This window comes from Trachinotus anak, unplaced genomic scaffold (assembly GCF_046630095.1).
Source record: "Trachinotus anak isolate AG129_WGS33_773 ecotype Australia unplaced genomic scaffold, CSIRO_AGI_Tana_v1 ptg000032l, whole genome shotgun sequence".
Classification (NCBI taxonomy): Eukaryota; Metazoa; Chordata; class Actinopteri; order Carangiformes; family Carangidae; genus Trachinotus; species Trachinotus anak.
The window spans coordinates 25,064,307-25,079,950 of NW_027273883.1; the positions used below are offsets into that span (position 1 = coordinate 25,064,307).

Here is a 15,644-nt window from a genome sequence, read left to right on the forward strand (position 1 = left end):
AACAGCAACTCCCTCAATCAACTGATGCTTTCCAATGAAAGGGAATCATTTCCTCTGGTTCTGTGAGGAATGCTTTGGCCTAGAGCAATTTTAATAGTCCCGCAAGTAAAAGCAGAACCACTGGTGTTTATGCACATTTATGCCCTCACTCTCACTCTCACAGACACACACAAACATGTGCACACACTACAGATTGTCCAAGGCTCGAGCATATTTCACACACCATTTGTGAAACTAGACAAACACAAATGACATACAAGTTGGCCTGACCAGCGACCGTATATGGAATATGCAGCTTCTGGCTCAATAACAAAATTACTACATAACTTTGATGTTACACTACAGGAAAAAAGAGGAAAGAGCTACAACAAAACTAAAAATAGAACAACTTGTGTATAAATCCATGACAGAGGCCATGCTTTTGTTCTCAAGAGTGTTCAATGCCATTACATTACCTCAGTGCCACTTAAACAGGCTCTGCTGCAACTAAATAGTTGTAATAAGAGGTTATTGTTCTAATCAGGCTACAACCACAGACAGAGCTGAAAGTCATGACGTAGTCCTTAATGGTAGAGAGTACACACTGAAAAAATGTGAGCAGTTCCTGGCTGCAATCACATGACTTTTCATTTCCTCCATTTTGTTTTTTGTCAAGATGATGTCGTCAGGGTGGTCAGCTCCTCTGTGAAGACACATGGGGGGAAATAAAGGAAATAAATGTATGAAGGTACAGAAAAGTAAAGTTTGGAAATCTATGGTTGTCTTTGAACAAAAGGTGACAACAGGGGGACCTCAGCCTTTTCACTGGCGCCATGGCAACATGTTCTATGTGGCATAAGGCAGGTAAAACAAAGCAGTAAGAATCAGGTGTAAAAACCAGAACAATATTCCACTCCAAGAGAACGATCAAGGATCAAAAACCCCCGGAGAGAGGGTGAAGGGGGGGGGGGAGTGAGTGAGTGTGTGTGTATTCATGCAAAACAAACACCAGCAGCAGTGTAAAATGAGCAGGAAGACTGTGTAATTCCAGGGATTAACATTTTATTAGCTGCAAGCTCTCGTGTTCTATTTCTGTTACATTCATGAGGATAAAACATCCTCATCAATGGCCGAACACTGACACTGACAGCTCAACAAGGAGATTATGTGACTTAGCAACGACCTGCTACCGTAAGGTTTTACTGTTGGTCCCTCTCAGTATATCCTCTTGACACTGACATTTTCACTGTGTGTTTGTGACATGGCACCAGCACAGACTCTGATCACTGTAGCTCATGTTGTGGTACGACACCCCGATCCCAACGACATGAAAATGAAGAATACAAGTGGTGCACTTTGTGAAAATTGATTGAAAAATGTTCACCCTAAAACCAAATCACTGCTGCCCAACAATGCAGCTACCGGTGGCGCTCACTCTGCCTATAGGGGAGGACTAGGACTGGGTTCCACACTGGCCACTGTTTTGGACAAATATTTCACACCATTGTGTTGAGAGCGCTTGACCCACATATTCACATATTCCATCTCTAAAACTCATAATGAGGTGTTATACTAAATGTGAGCGCTGACACATGAGCGGCTTGTGAGCAGAGTTGAACTTTTTTCCTTTTTCATAATATCTTTTTTTTTCATTAAACAGTATTCTCTCTCTCTTTCATCCATTACTGATGTCTTTAGTCACCTATTTGGTGATATACAATAAGTGGCCCTGCATCCTGACATGTGCTGAGTTCATTAAATTAATCTGGAGTACAATGTGCAGCTATAAAAGCTATGGTATGGGTCTACTTGTCACATGGGAATGGCTGAAAAATGTTCACAGTGCCAATATAAAAATGTCCTGGATGGATGTAAATGGATGGATGAAATGGCATCAGGTATTAAAAACGACATAACGCACAGGGAGAAAAACAGAGGACGATGTAACAATGCATTGCTAATCTCCTAGGACACCAGCCCAGGCAGTGTGGGTGTCTGGACGAGACACGCTTGCTCACTCATTTGCTCATCTGCTCAATAAAACTGGGCTGCGGCTGCAACGAGTCGTCGTCCTACCATATTCGCTGTGGTATACTCCCACATGTAACCCCTCCTCTTATTCACTCTTTCTCTCGCACTCCCCTACTTGCGGCTGACCAGCTGTCACGGTTTCCAGCCCACTCATTACCTTTCCTCTCTCATATAACTGTCGTTCCGAGAAGCTTTCATCCCGCCTCTCCTCCACTGCACACTGGGCGGCAAACTGGAACATTACATAAAGATAATGTGGGCCCAACTCGTGTGTGCGTGTACGTTTGAGTGTGGACGTGTGCATTTAGTTGTGTATATTCACCTGCATTCATGAAAAAGTGTAAAAAGTTTCGACATAACAGACTGCATATCAGAATAATTAAAAACAGAAGGGTGAAGGCCTAACATTTTGTGGAGGGAACAGGTTCTCATCTAAATTAGTAATTTAATTTATTAAAATAAATTTTTAAATAAGTAATTTTCAGAAGATTAAAGTTATGTGTAATATCCAGTACATTGTGTTCTGGCAGAATTTCATTTATTCTGTTTTACAGCAGAGGGCTTGTGGAAGATTTTCACCTCTGTGATATAAACCCCACTTCCAAATAAAAAGTGAGTCTCTCAAAGGGTTTAAATAAAACTAATTCATTTATATAAGTAGATTTTTTTCATTTCTCTTTATCTAAAAAAAAAATTACTCAGGCTGTCTGCACCAGCTTGAATGCAACTTTTTCTGACACATTGTTATTTTATGGAGAGAAATTAGCCTCAGTGGTATTTTATGTGCAGGTTTCATGGTGAACAAGATAAAGTGTGAATGAATCATGATGTTCACAAATGCATTTCAGGACTCCAGACTGCGACCACTTTTGGACACAGTGCTACTAATTTTTTTTAACTAGGAGCACCAGTGCAACTTGCAAATAATAAAACAAAATAATAAAACACAGATCGCTCAAATGTTCCAGTGCCACAAATGAAAAAGCCCTACTCTTTCCAAAAGGAATGGCTCACACAGTTTATGTGGCTGAGACATTGCAAAGAAAGGTATGCTGTTTATCGTATGTGCTGCTCTTGGTGTAGCCCGACATTTGCAGGGCGCATCCGAGTACGATGACTTGACCATAAACTTTAAGCACAAAACACTTGTAAAGTACAACAGCATAAACTCTGCATGGACAGATGCACTGATGGAACTGCAGCTCCTCTGCTAGCAGCATCTTGAAGGCAGAAGAGCCTGAAATGACAATAAAATTCAACACAATTCATCACACCACAAAGGAGCAGCTGCCATTTTTAAATGTATTATTGGATGTCTATGTTTGGGTGTCTTACACCACTACTTGTGACTTTCCTTTAAATGAAATTAAAACAACACATTGTTATTTCTGTAAATTGTCAATTTATTACCAAAGCATGTATCACTAATGCAGTTAAGATGGAAAAAAAAAATAATGTGTTGTGTTTCATGTCGATTTAAGTGGTGCTCCCAAATTTTGTGCTGGTTTTAGGGGTGTACAAAAAATTTACGAACTTAATCGCAAATTGTCATACACATTAACAATTCTTGTTTTTTTTTTGGTGGATCATAAAAGACACATTTGTCACTACTCTTGGGAGTAGTTCTCTCCATATCGTTTGTGCTTCATGCTGATGTGTCTTTTCTATGCCCACATTTTCACACTTGCAACAATGAACTGCTTATGCTAGAAATCTCACAAAAGTAAACGTACTGATGACCCACTGGGAGTTCATACTAACAGGGTTGAAGTATTCGGTATTCTATGTGCCTCAAAATCCCTGTGAGGTCAGTTGTATATGCAGATTTTCACACTTGTCTGACAGTGACAGGTGTTCCAGCCGCCACAGCATCCTCACATAGTGGGAAAGCCCTGTGCTAATTCAGGGCATCCCTGTGGACTCTTGGCCAGGCAGGGTGTGAAGCCAAACCTGTCAGTGAAGCTCAGCAACTCCTCTCAGCTCTTCCAACACAACCCGCAGTGAGTGATGCCACCACTTCTGACAATCTGTCTGGCCTTGGTGGAGGGGTGTCACTGTGTAACTGGTGAGGTAATGGAGTGTGTGGTTTAAGGGTGTCATAGTGCATAAATCTTTTTAGCACTTCAGATTAAAAATGCATACCTGTTAGTATCTGTCTGACTATCTGCCTGCCTGCGGTACTGTATGTCTTTGTTTGGTTTCACCTATGTTTATATTTGTAGTACATTGGCGTATCTTGTGCATACTGTTTCTGTGTCACTTTGCATTCATCTATTTCAGTCTACATACAGCCCTGAGAACTCAGAGTCAAGTTTAGCAGCTGTTGTTCAAGATTACACACACACACACATTTGATGTAAGCAACAACAAGTAAAAACAACCACTGTGACTGTGTGTGACTCCTTCGATCTTTAGTTCCGAAGCTGCCTTTACAAAGACAAATACAAAATGTAGGTCTTCATTTGCTTGTTCAAAGCCTTCATTGAACTCGTTGGTGGTAGCACTGAGAAGTGGAATGAAGAGCCACAAGTCTCAGGCTACATCCACACGAACACATTTTCACTGTAAAATACATCTCTTTTTGCTACGTTTATTGCTGCTTTTCCAGCCCTTAAACAGAGACCTTCAGAGACGCTACTGATGGTGTTTTAGTTTGATAACTCCAGGGTAGCGTTGCAATCTGGACGGGCGGAAACGGAAACCTTTGGAGACGATGAGGGAGACACCCACGGCCACTCTCTGATTGGTCTAATCAGACATGAATACCAGGGTTGAATTCAACATGGATAAGGAACTAAAAGTGTTGCTGGCCTTGTCGTTTTTGCTACCACTGCCTTTGTTGTTCCTCGTTCGTAGAGTAGACAATCTGCTTCCTGCTTACACACACGTGCCCAGTGTTCGTAAACATGAGATAAGCATTTTCAGGTGTGTTATTATGGACGGAGACTATTTTTGATGTGGATATTTTGTTTTAAAATGCTGTTTTAAGTTGAAAACGTGTTAGTGCGAACGTAGCCATGCAGGGGGAACATGAAAACAACTGTTCTTCCAGGAAGACACTCATGGTGTTGCACTTGGCTGTTCACATTAAAAGTGACAGAAATAGATGTGTAACAAAGTTAAAAATAGAGCTAGAGAGAGAAGTACAATGGCTCCTCTCTCATCTCTGTGCAGTTTCCCAATCATGGTGTGTGAACGTCGGATCGACAGTTTTTTCCGATGCTATCCGACCATCCTATGTGCAGATCAGACACATTATACATCCTGATTTATTCAGACAATGACATTTATTATGAAGAACAAGACTGGGCCACATGGCTGGACCGCATACGGTCAATGATTGAAGACGTTACTGATGAGGAACCTCTCTAAACAGCTGACATCATTGCTGCTCATCGTCAGTCTGCCTAGTGTCCCCTGGTTTAACTTGGTTTGCCTCCTAATCTCCAGCTCTGTTATATACAGCATTTCAATATTATTAATATTAATAATTTAAAATAAATCTGTTCTCATTTGCATGTTTTTCCGTTTCTGTTGTCAGACAACAGGTCAAGTATGAAAGTGACTGGGACACAGCCCATTAACACTACACGTTAACCAACAGTCACTTCCAAGCCAAAATCCTGATTTTATAACCATGATGTAATTTGACAAAATCACAAAACACAGAAGCAACAGAATATCTTTTAGTCTCTCACACGGCACACAGCCAACCCTCAGTTACCATTGGCGTAACTTCATGATTCAGTCACCTAACATTTGGCTGACCAGTGATGTAACTCACTCACATTTGTGTTTATAGGGCTGTTGCAGTCCAGCCAAAAATATGGAAGAAAATTTTATAGTAGAGGATTGTTTCATGTCAAGTGGGAACAAAGTCTGATAACTATCTGGACAGGGAGATGAGGCTGGATCCTCCTAATGTAGCCCCAGCGCGGACACACACAACAGCAAAAGTGCAAAATGAAAGTCTATGGCTAAACATTCATCTTTTTTGTATGACAGTCAAACTGTGCTGTAGACATGTTTGAAGCCACATAAGGAGTGGCACAATGATAGACAGAGATCACTGTGAAATGCCGCAGCTGCTGCCCATTAAGACAGTTCATACATGGATGCACTGTGGTATGTTGCCCACTGGGGTAGATGCTCCACACTGACTTTGAGCACCTGGATGATGTTGACAGAAGTGACTACCAAAGAGAATTCAGTGGGCCTATTTGCATTTAGGAATGGGGTCATTTGCTTTGCTTCTGAGCATATGCATAGTGTATCTTTGGGCTACTGGGCCCTGTTTCATAAAGGGCATTTGCCTGCACAGCTTACACGCAGATCGAAAATGGTGCTCACGTCCTGTTTCACAAATGATTGTCGCTTACAAATGGCAGATACATTTCTGAGATCTACAGTCCTCTTGCATGCACAAGCATGGACCACAAGTATGGTTTTTCTTTCGATTACCAAAATGTGTCAAAATTTATGTGAGAGAAAATGCCTTTCAAGTTACAAGCTGCAGCTTGCTTGTTGTATTAACTGGCCCCAAATGTGATTTCTTTGTAAGATCTTGGAAGGTGGAGTGAAAAGCCAGCAGTCATGGAGAGGGGGGAGACATGATATTCTTTATAACTGTGTATTTGCAGTCAGTCTCTCCAGTCTCTTCATGGTGTTGCACTCAGTTGTTTACATTAAAAGTGATGTGAAATCGTTGTGTAGCAAATGGAAAAGGAGAGTGAGGAGTTCAGAAGTTCAATCCTCGGCTCGTTTCTCACATCTACACAGCTGCACAATCATAGTGTGAAGTGGGTGTGAATGTCTGACCCCAAATTTCTAAGCAAACAGTTGCCTATGTCCACATCTAGCACACATGGAGCAACATTTGTATTCATTTGAAGATGTATTTCTGTCCACCTGATAAATGTGTGTCTAATATGTCTCTACATTGCTTTCCACAGCTTCCTGATGGACATACTAGGCTGATTAGCGATTATCTGCTCAATAATGTTCACTGACCTGTTGCCAACTGTGTCTGTCTGCTGGCTGTTGCTGAGCAGGTTGTGTACAGTGGGTTTTTCGAGATCTTTTCCTGAAAACAGCTGCAATACAGTGAGAGTGAACCAAAACAGTTAAGTTGCAGAACCAAAACAAAGAGCTCTGAAGAGCTGAGGGGAAATGCCACAGGAAATATCAAAGTTGTGTGACAAAATAATATAAACTCAACAGGTCCACTTACTAGCTTTTTGAGGCTTTAAATTGCAACTCACAGTCTTAATCTGTGAAAAGAGCTGGTTCAGGAGTTACTGTGTGATCTCAGTGACCCAAAGAGTTTCTCTGGTCTGCAATGTTGGTCAGTTTTCTTCAGACCTTGACTTCTTCATACACTGTATGTATAATACAGCACCAGCTCCGCTCAAATCACCTCTCAATGTGTATGAGGAAACAGAAATGTGGTTTTATTTAGCATCAGGCCATGAAGCCATCACCAAAATATTAAACATTGGCAGTTGGTCTCTGTGTTTCTATTTGACCATAATAGAGGAAAGTTGTGCCAGACAAACAGATGGACAGATAAACATGTACAGACAGACACACAGAGTTGAATGCACAGCTGACATTTGAATGACCACAGAAGGATGTGGTTTTCTAGGCACACCAACAGAGGGGTGCGGTGATGGACGCAGTGTTGATCAAAATAAACTTGATCAAATGCTAAATGAGTGTAAAACTAAGATCTACAAGGCAAAACCATGTGGATCCTCAGCACATTCTACAGTCCACATAATGTAGAGCTGTTAGGAAGCTTCACTCCACTGTCCAGACAATTTAATTAGCAGTAATTTGTTACTGTTACTGCCAACGAGACTCAACTGTAAACTGTCGTATCATATCTCAAAGACAAACAGACTAGTGATAACACTCACAATCAGCGGCTGACTTTCATTTCTCCCTGTGGTCTCCTTTAAAAAAAAAAAAAAAAAGAAACTAGCGCTGCATGAAATGCAAGAAAAATCATATTGTGATCATTTTGGCAGATATTGCAATTGCAATAGGAGTACAAATTTCAGTAAGAAAGATTTGTTTTTTCCATTTCATTTTCACTGAAAAAAAAAAAAATTTCAATGATGGTGATGAGACTTTTGTTGGGGCTTGTTCCAAACAAGCATGTTCTCTTATGTCTGGAGAATATGATTTGTAGGCTGGGTTGTCTCTGTAGCATCACAACATTTGTAGTGTGCAATAATGTTGCAACACATTTTAGCTTTATCAAAAAATTAACAGCTCCTGTGTTTTTTGTTTTTTTTGCAGCATCTGTGATTTGGATATTGCACTTGGTCATATAGCGATTTTGATTATATTTGATTATATAAGTGTGCAGCCTAGTAAGGAAATGTGTATATCCATTTCAGAGTGGACTTAAGTGCTGCAGACTGCAGCAATCTGTCAGCACATTTAATGACAGCCATTGTTATGATCTAACACATCAGACATAACTGTGATGACTCAGAGGTCAAAGACCAATCACAAGGCCAGGTGTCAGTCATCTATGGACTGCAGGCTCACTCTGACACTCTGCCTCTCCTTCTACAATAGCTTGCTTTGTATAATGAAAAGATACATGAACTACAGTTCATTACAGTTTTTTGCAGTTAGTAACACACGTTTCTCTAAAGAGTTCCCCTTTTCAAAACTTGTCACACAGTTCTCTTTACCGACCTGCAGTTACTCTCACTTTCAAACCAAACACTGACAATGTTTTTCCCTGAAATTTAACACTTTGTCACTTGTTACAAAGTATTTAAGTATATCTTATTTATTTAACATAAGCTAGGATTCCATTAACAAAAAGGACAATTGTTTATTGCCTGGAACAGGCTACCGCAGAGTATATTTTTTAGAAATGAATGAATTAAGTGCTTCTTTTTATTTATTCTTGCACAGAGTAATTCTAAGTGCACAAAATGAAACTTAAGTCATTCCAGTAATGAAACTATACATTTCCCCTAAACTTGTGTAGGACAGCTACAAAAATAGAAATACATGTCAACCTTGCACCAGTCAACCTTGCCTTCTGCATTTGTCAATGAGTTCTCATTCACACCTCATGTCCTCTCTGACAATACACCTGGAAAAGAATCTTTCTGATCCATCCCTGACAATCCTCTGCAAAGACATCCAGCATTCATGGCCCCCAATGATGAATTTTGGGAAAGTTAACTTAAAGAGAAGCAGATGTATGAGCTAATTTCATGTGCTTGGCTCAAGGAAACTTTCAGGCTATACAGGCTAAGTTGCTACTAAAACCATAGAGAATCATCTCTGTATCATCTTAGTGGCTACTGCCACACTGTGTAAGGGACTGAAGAGTGAGTGACTCGTTGATTTTAATACTTTAGCCTGCTTTACTTTTTCTGCATGTTTGGTTCAATAAGGGGAATTTTTACATTTCACTTCAAGCTGAAAATAGATGGTGTTTTTTTAATCAATACATTTTTGTATATTCCATCTGTAAGGGACATCTTTATAGAACAGTAAAACTGGCAAATATGTATTACTGAAGACAAAATCTTGAGCACCAAGTTGACACCAGTCCTATTTCTTATTTTATATTACTGTTATATAATTATTGAAGTATTTGTCAGGGACAGTATATAAAAACTTCTCAGCAAAAGATGAGATGTTCTGCACCAGATTTAGCCACTGGCTAGTTTCCATCCCTGGCTTATAAGTAATAGTCAAAAATTTTTGTTTAAGATCAGGGTGATGATACAACTTTACACAGCAGAGCACCAGCAATGACAAAGTGACACAACATAACTAGATGCTTTCCCCTTGTTTGTTGCAGTTTAGGGGTGACAGTCCGGTCTGGGGGTGACAGTCTGGTCTGGATGTCAGCGACAGTGATGACACCCATGGGTTTCTCAGACAGCACTTTGAAACTCTGATTTGTGTTTACTGATTACTGCCTTCTCTGTGGGTCAGAAATCTAAATTTGTGGAACTGAGCAGGGGGGTATTTTCTAAATGATATGAAGTGATGAGCGAGCCACAAGGCAACACAAGCACTACATTCACAAATGATCCTCCTATGAATGGATGGAGTGAGGGGGCGTAGTGTGTCAGGCCTTCTCCTGAAGGCAGCGGGCAGCACATCATGTTCTCTTGTTCAAGCTGTCACCGCTGTGTCTGTGGGAAGCACGAGGCTGACAGTTGATGATCCTGTTTGGTCTAAGCCACTGAGCCACACGTGTGTGGAGCAGGGGCACAGGGGAACCACTGCAGAGCTCTGTACACTACAGTGGAGATGCTGTGATATTTGTCTGTACAGTGGTGCTTCAAGGATATTTCACGAAGGACATGCCTTGACATTTAGAATTTCAGAGGGTTATTTTTCCTCTTCACAGGACATATTGGAAATTCAGTTTCACCTTTTTAAAGGCACAGACTGTGTAAATGTGATGTCCTGGGTTAAGATCTGGGATGTTTTACATGTCGTCCCCTTCAAATTCTCTAAAACTCTCAAGTCTTATGTTTAAAATGATCTTGCCAATAATAAGTAAAAACAAACAAACTAAAAACATATCTGCCTGTAATTTGACTTGTTCGACATTCTTATTATGTGCAGGGGGTTCATCTAGCCGTGGTATCGCTGAGTCCTTGGTTTCAATGAGGAATGCCAACAATTCTAACTATCCATGATGGGAAAACTGAAGGACAAAAGTAGAAACCGTTTCCCACAGGGTCTGTGCTTGATAAGGAAAAAGAGCCAAAGAAAACCAAACAACCAACGCACAAGTGGTGACATGATGTCAGCTCTGGCTAAATTCCTACACGTTCATTGCACCATTGCAGGGAACACGTCTGCTGCTCTTATCCTGCTCACTACAGCCATTTGTTTTTACCATTCACTCACAGTAACTTATAATGAATTGTTGTTTCACAAGATTTTTGTAATTAGTTATACTTTTATAGTATAACTGGGGATAATTTGTCTGTCAGACATAATATATATGACACAGTGGCTTGGAGCCTGACCACAAGTGATTCAAGAGCCCTTGAACTGACCAGTGATGTCAACCTCACCAAGAATATGGAGATCAGGGCCCCTTCCTGGCCCCAGGCCAATAATTAGAACATGTGTCATGACAGTAACACTAGGATGTAACACCTATCACACTGAGACTAATAAGACTGAGTAAGATGCTCTTCCACATTTCCAGTTAGCTAGAAAAACATAGAATGAACAGTTTTAGTTACTCAGCTCACTTGGAAAAAATTTAACTGCAGCACAAGAGTCAATATCTATATACACTGAATAAATATATAAATTACACCCACATAAGAGCCACATAAGAGCCTTTCCTAAACTGTAACATCCACTAGAACTGGTACTGGGATTAAATAATCCTATTTCCTAAACAACAGCTACCTCATGATCAACAACAAATAAATAAATGAAATACTGATGTCAGAGTCTTGCCACTCAATAGTCAGAGATGTCAGAAATGTCCAACAGATTTACAATAAGCAGTGAATAAGAATTCTTATATGCTCCATTCATCCGTCCATTCTCTCAACTGTTTATCCTGACTGGAGTTACAGGCGGCTAGAACCTATCCCAGCATGTGTTGGGCAAGAGGCTGACATTTAACAGACATCACGTTCACATCTATGGGAAATTCACCTGAACTACATGTTTTTTTGACTGTGGCAAGGTTCCAATACTCTGGGACCACAGTGTTAACCACTGCACTGCAGAAAGCTTTTACACAAAAAAATGCACTATGCCCTGGTAAGCGTGTACTAACAGAAAGCAATGTGATGAAATGAAGTGTATGTGCAACCAATGTAACAATTCAAACTCAACTCAACTTCATTTATAACACACCTTTCATACAAACATGCAGCCCAAAGTGGCTCACATCGCAAGGCAGAAAGTTACAAACAAATAAAAAAGTCAGTAAAACACAGTAAGATAGAGTGAACACAAATATATAAATAAATATGAAAACCAATGGCTTACACTCAAAGACTATAGCTATAACATTACTCCAAATTAAAAGCCAGATTAAGAAGACGAGACTTTAGTTTTCTTTGAAAAATCCACATCAAGCTTGCCATTCTAATATCCAGAGGCAGTGTGTTGAACAGTTCAGGGGCATAAAAACAGAGGGCAGACTCACTGGTACTATTATGGGAACATTTAATGGGGCAGTCAAACGATTTAATCGCGATTAATCGCATGTTTTATCACATGATTAAAATTCTGTCATTTCGCATTTCAGAACTGTTTTCTCTTGCTTGACAACACATAACCGTCAGTCTGTCTGAACTAGAAGCTGATGTTAGCATGTCTGACGTGTAATTATGAAGACGTCTGATAATCTATTAATCCGTAGACGAGCTCTGGGTAAGTTATATTTTTATTTTCCAATTCATTCAGTCTTCACATTGGCATTGGATTTAAACACGTGTCCTCACGAAGTCCTCATCCTGCACGTATGTACAATAACTTTTAAGTACAAACATACTTACTCTAAATCAGGTGGGCAACAATGAATTCATTATCTGTCACTTACCAGGTGGAACGTGTAGACGCCTGCAGCCCAGGTGAGCGGTTTCACACTGTTGGGTTACTCCCTCTGGTGTTTGGGTTAATAGCGTCCTTCCTTATCCACCAATGACCTTAACTGAAAGTTAACACCACCTGAAGAAGAATGTATAGAAACATACTTTCCAATTTACCAGTAAAACAACCAATGAGTTCCTGAATTTGACATGTGAATATGTACTCTGGTGTATGTTTGTGTTTGTATTAAATGTGTGCGCACAAACATCCACGCACGTTAATGAGTAGGTCAGTGGGTTGTGACTGAGGTTCAGATGAGTGTGAACTGTGCTGTTCAGAGTCACTGACCCACGGTTCATACATTGGGTCAGAACAAACACTGACACACAGCAAGCCTCAGATGATGTTACTGTGCAACTGGCTCTTATCACAGCCACAGTATTACAGCTGCTCAGACGCTCACTGACTACTCCACAATTTGTGACGTTATTTAGCATGGCTGGTATGAAAAAAAAAAAAAAAAAAAAAAAAAAATCAAAAGCACAAGCAGAAACATTTAACAAGGGATAATTCAAAAGATAATGTCAGAAATATCATAAATATAACATGAACCTTCACTTAGGAACAAATACTCAAACAAAAAGTACATAACTAGGTGTCATTCATCTACAGCTCAGTTTTACATACAGAAAACCTTTGACCAAATCTGCCATCCCAACAGCAGCAGTGAGATGTCTTTGATGCTGACTGCAGCTGTCAGGAAAACCACTCCATCTGATGATGTGCAACCTGCCCCAGATGTCGGCTCATCTGTTGCTCTGTACATGTTATAAACTCAGGAGATAAGGTGAGAAATCTACTTTGCACATCCAGAAAGCGGCTGCTACCACTGCTTTCCTTTTATTGATCTGCACCTGCCAACACCTCCAACACCCCTGATACTTAAACAACACATAAAACAAATAACAATCATACTGACAGAGACTGCCAGAGAGTCAAGTTAAGCCAGTTTTATTTATGTAGCCTGACTTATCTCAGGGCACTATTCATACAGAGATGTGCAGAAAAAAATGTTTCTCACCATTGAGGGGAAATGAGCTACAGACCTTCACTAACCCACACGTGTTAAACCACACTACCAATCTCCTGTTGTAGATGCGGGTGCAGTCAGTATCAAAGCAAATATTCTCACTTGCTATAGCAGGGGACTGTAACCTGCATCTACCAGAGGTGTAAGCTATAAGCATTTGAGCTGTTTTGATGGTAGGAATCATTATTTGATTTTACAGAAAAACAATCTGCAACCATTTTGAAAATGAGTTTACTGCATAAATAATTAAAATAATTGTTGCCAAAAATGAAATAAAAAAAAACTGAACTTAATATAAAAATCCATTGTCTAGTATATAACAATATGTCACACCAGGTGTCTAATATAGTCTGTCCAGTACTGGAGCTTTGAGGGAAATACTGATAATTAAATACTTACTGATAGTAATTGTTATCAGTATTATTATCATTATTGTCATTATTATTACAAAACACAGATTTGTGTTTTAGAATTGAGACCAAGAACATCTTTCATTATAAAACTCTACATGTCAAAGCTGTTGAACAACCTATGTAATGAGGACACTGTTTTCAAAGGACCTTAAACCTGGTTTGGCCCGTCTGCACTGCAGTTAATTCTCACTTATTTGGCGACATATACAATGACACTGGTGTATGTACAAAAAGCCAATGGTGAATATTGGCCTGGCTGATTGATCTGTCTAGCTCTAGTGACCACCACCACTTAATGTGACCTATACAATACATTTTAATGATAGAAGTTGATTCTTATAAAAACTTGATTGTGTAATTTATAATAGCAAATCAGCGGGACCTCAGCCCTCAGAGAGGAATGGGGCTGCATACAACCAGGCTCCACCTTTGTCAAAAATATGGATTCTTGTTCTGCAGCAAGATGAGGAAAAGCTTCATCCCCTTATTATTTGCTTGCTGAAAGTTAGACGACGAGGCAAGCGGGGACTAATTTCCCAGTACAGAAGTGTGTTCATCATAATAACAAAATACGACATCATTTGAGACACGGTTCTATGTGGTGAGATACACCGCAGGGGATCTGCTGAACGTGTGTTTAAAAAACTACAGCGTCACTTCTCCCTAAATCCCTCTCGACTTTCTGCGCCAATAAATCTTAGTAGTTTCAGTATGTATCCGCCTACAGTACAACTTGAGGACATCTTTACTACAATTGTAAATACACAACAATGAGAGTGCAACCCCACCACAACCGTGACAGAGGAGGAAAAGCCCGCGGAGCATTAAAAGCCTGTGGCATCCAACCGGAGCCAAAGATACGTTTGTTTCTACTGAGCTCTACTAGCATAGCAAGCTAAGATGCTACTGCTTTTGGATGCGCCGAAGCTACACACGCTTTACTGTGTGTTGACTCAACCTGTAGCACAAACACAGACAGCAGTGGCTAGCTAAACGTGTTAGAAACGACAGTGTGTGCGGAGGTAATGTTTATCAGACTGCTCATATTATGACCCGGGTAAAAAGGATAGACTGCAGAGTTTATCACACCGTGACACAGCTATATACTGAGTCTAAATAAGCGTCTTCAAGAGGGACAAGAGCTATAAATGCCATAAACAGCTAGGCCCAAACAGGACACTTACCACTTCAGTTAACAATGTCATCGGACGTGTCTTCATCTGCCGGTAAATCGGTAAACTGAGAGACGCGGGAACACATGTATTCCCAACAAGTGTCAGTGTGTAGTTAGTTACATCAAAGATTGCATTCAAATGAGATGCGCTGCACCGGAGCAACACTGGCTCATCTTCCGGACTGCAAAATTGTGTCTGACGCATGCGCCCTCAGACAAAGCAAGGATATTGTCTTTAGATATTTTTAAAGAATTGTTGAATTGTGACACGAGAGAGTCTTGTTGTTTGTATTTTTTTTTTGTATTTTAAATTTCCATCCATATTTTAACTCTCCATCCATATTTGTTTGCATTTGTGGCAACCAGAAAAGAGCAGAGTGGGACCTCTGTCTTC

The 15,644-nt window shown here is 40.1% G+C and overlaps 1 protein-coding gene across 1 annotated transcript in view; it reads right to left on the reverse strand.

Moving 5' to 3' along the window:
- Positions 1–15,400, reverse strand: part of ncalda (neurocalcin delta a) — a 72,812-nt gene extending 57,412 nt beyond the window's left edge. The window contains exons 1-2 of the mRNA XM_071468262.1: positions 15,261–15,400; positions 12,584–12,711 (exon numbers count right to left, since the gene is read on the reverse strand). The gene's annotated coding sequence lies outside the window, so the exon portion shown is untranslated. The remainder of the gene's footprint in view (positions 1–12,583; positions 12,712–15,260) is intronic.
- Between the last annotated feature and the right edge of the window lie 244 nt (positions 15,401–15,644).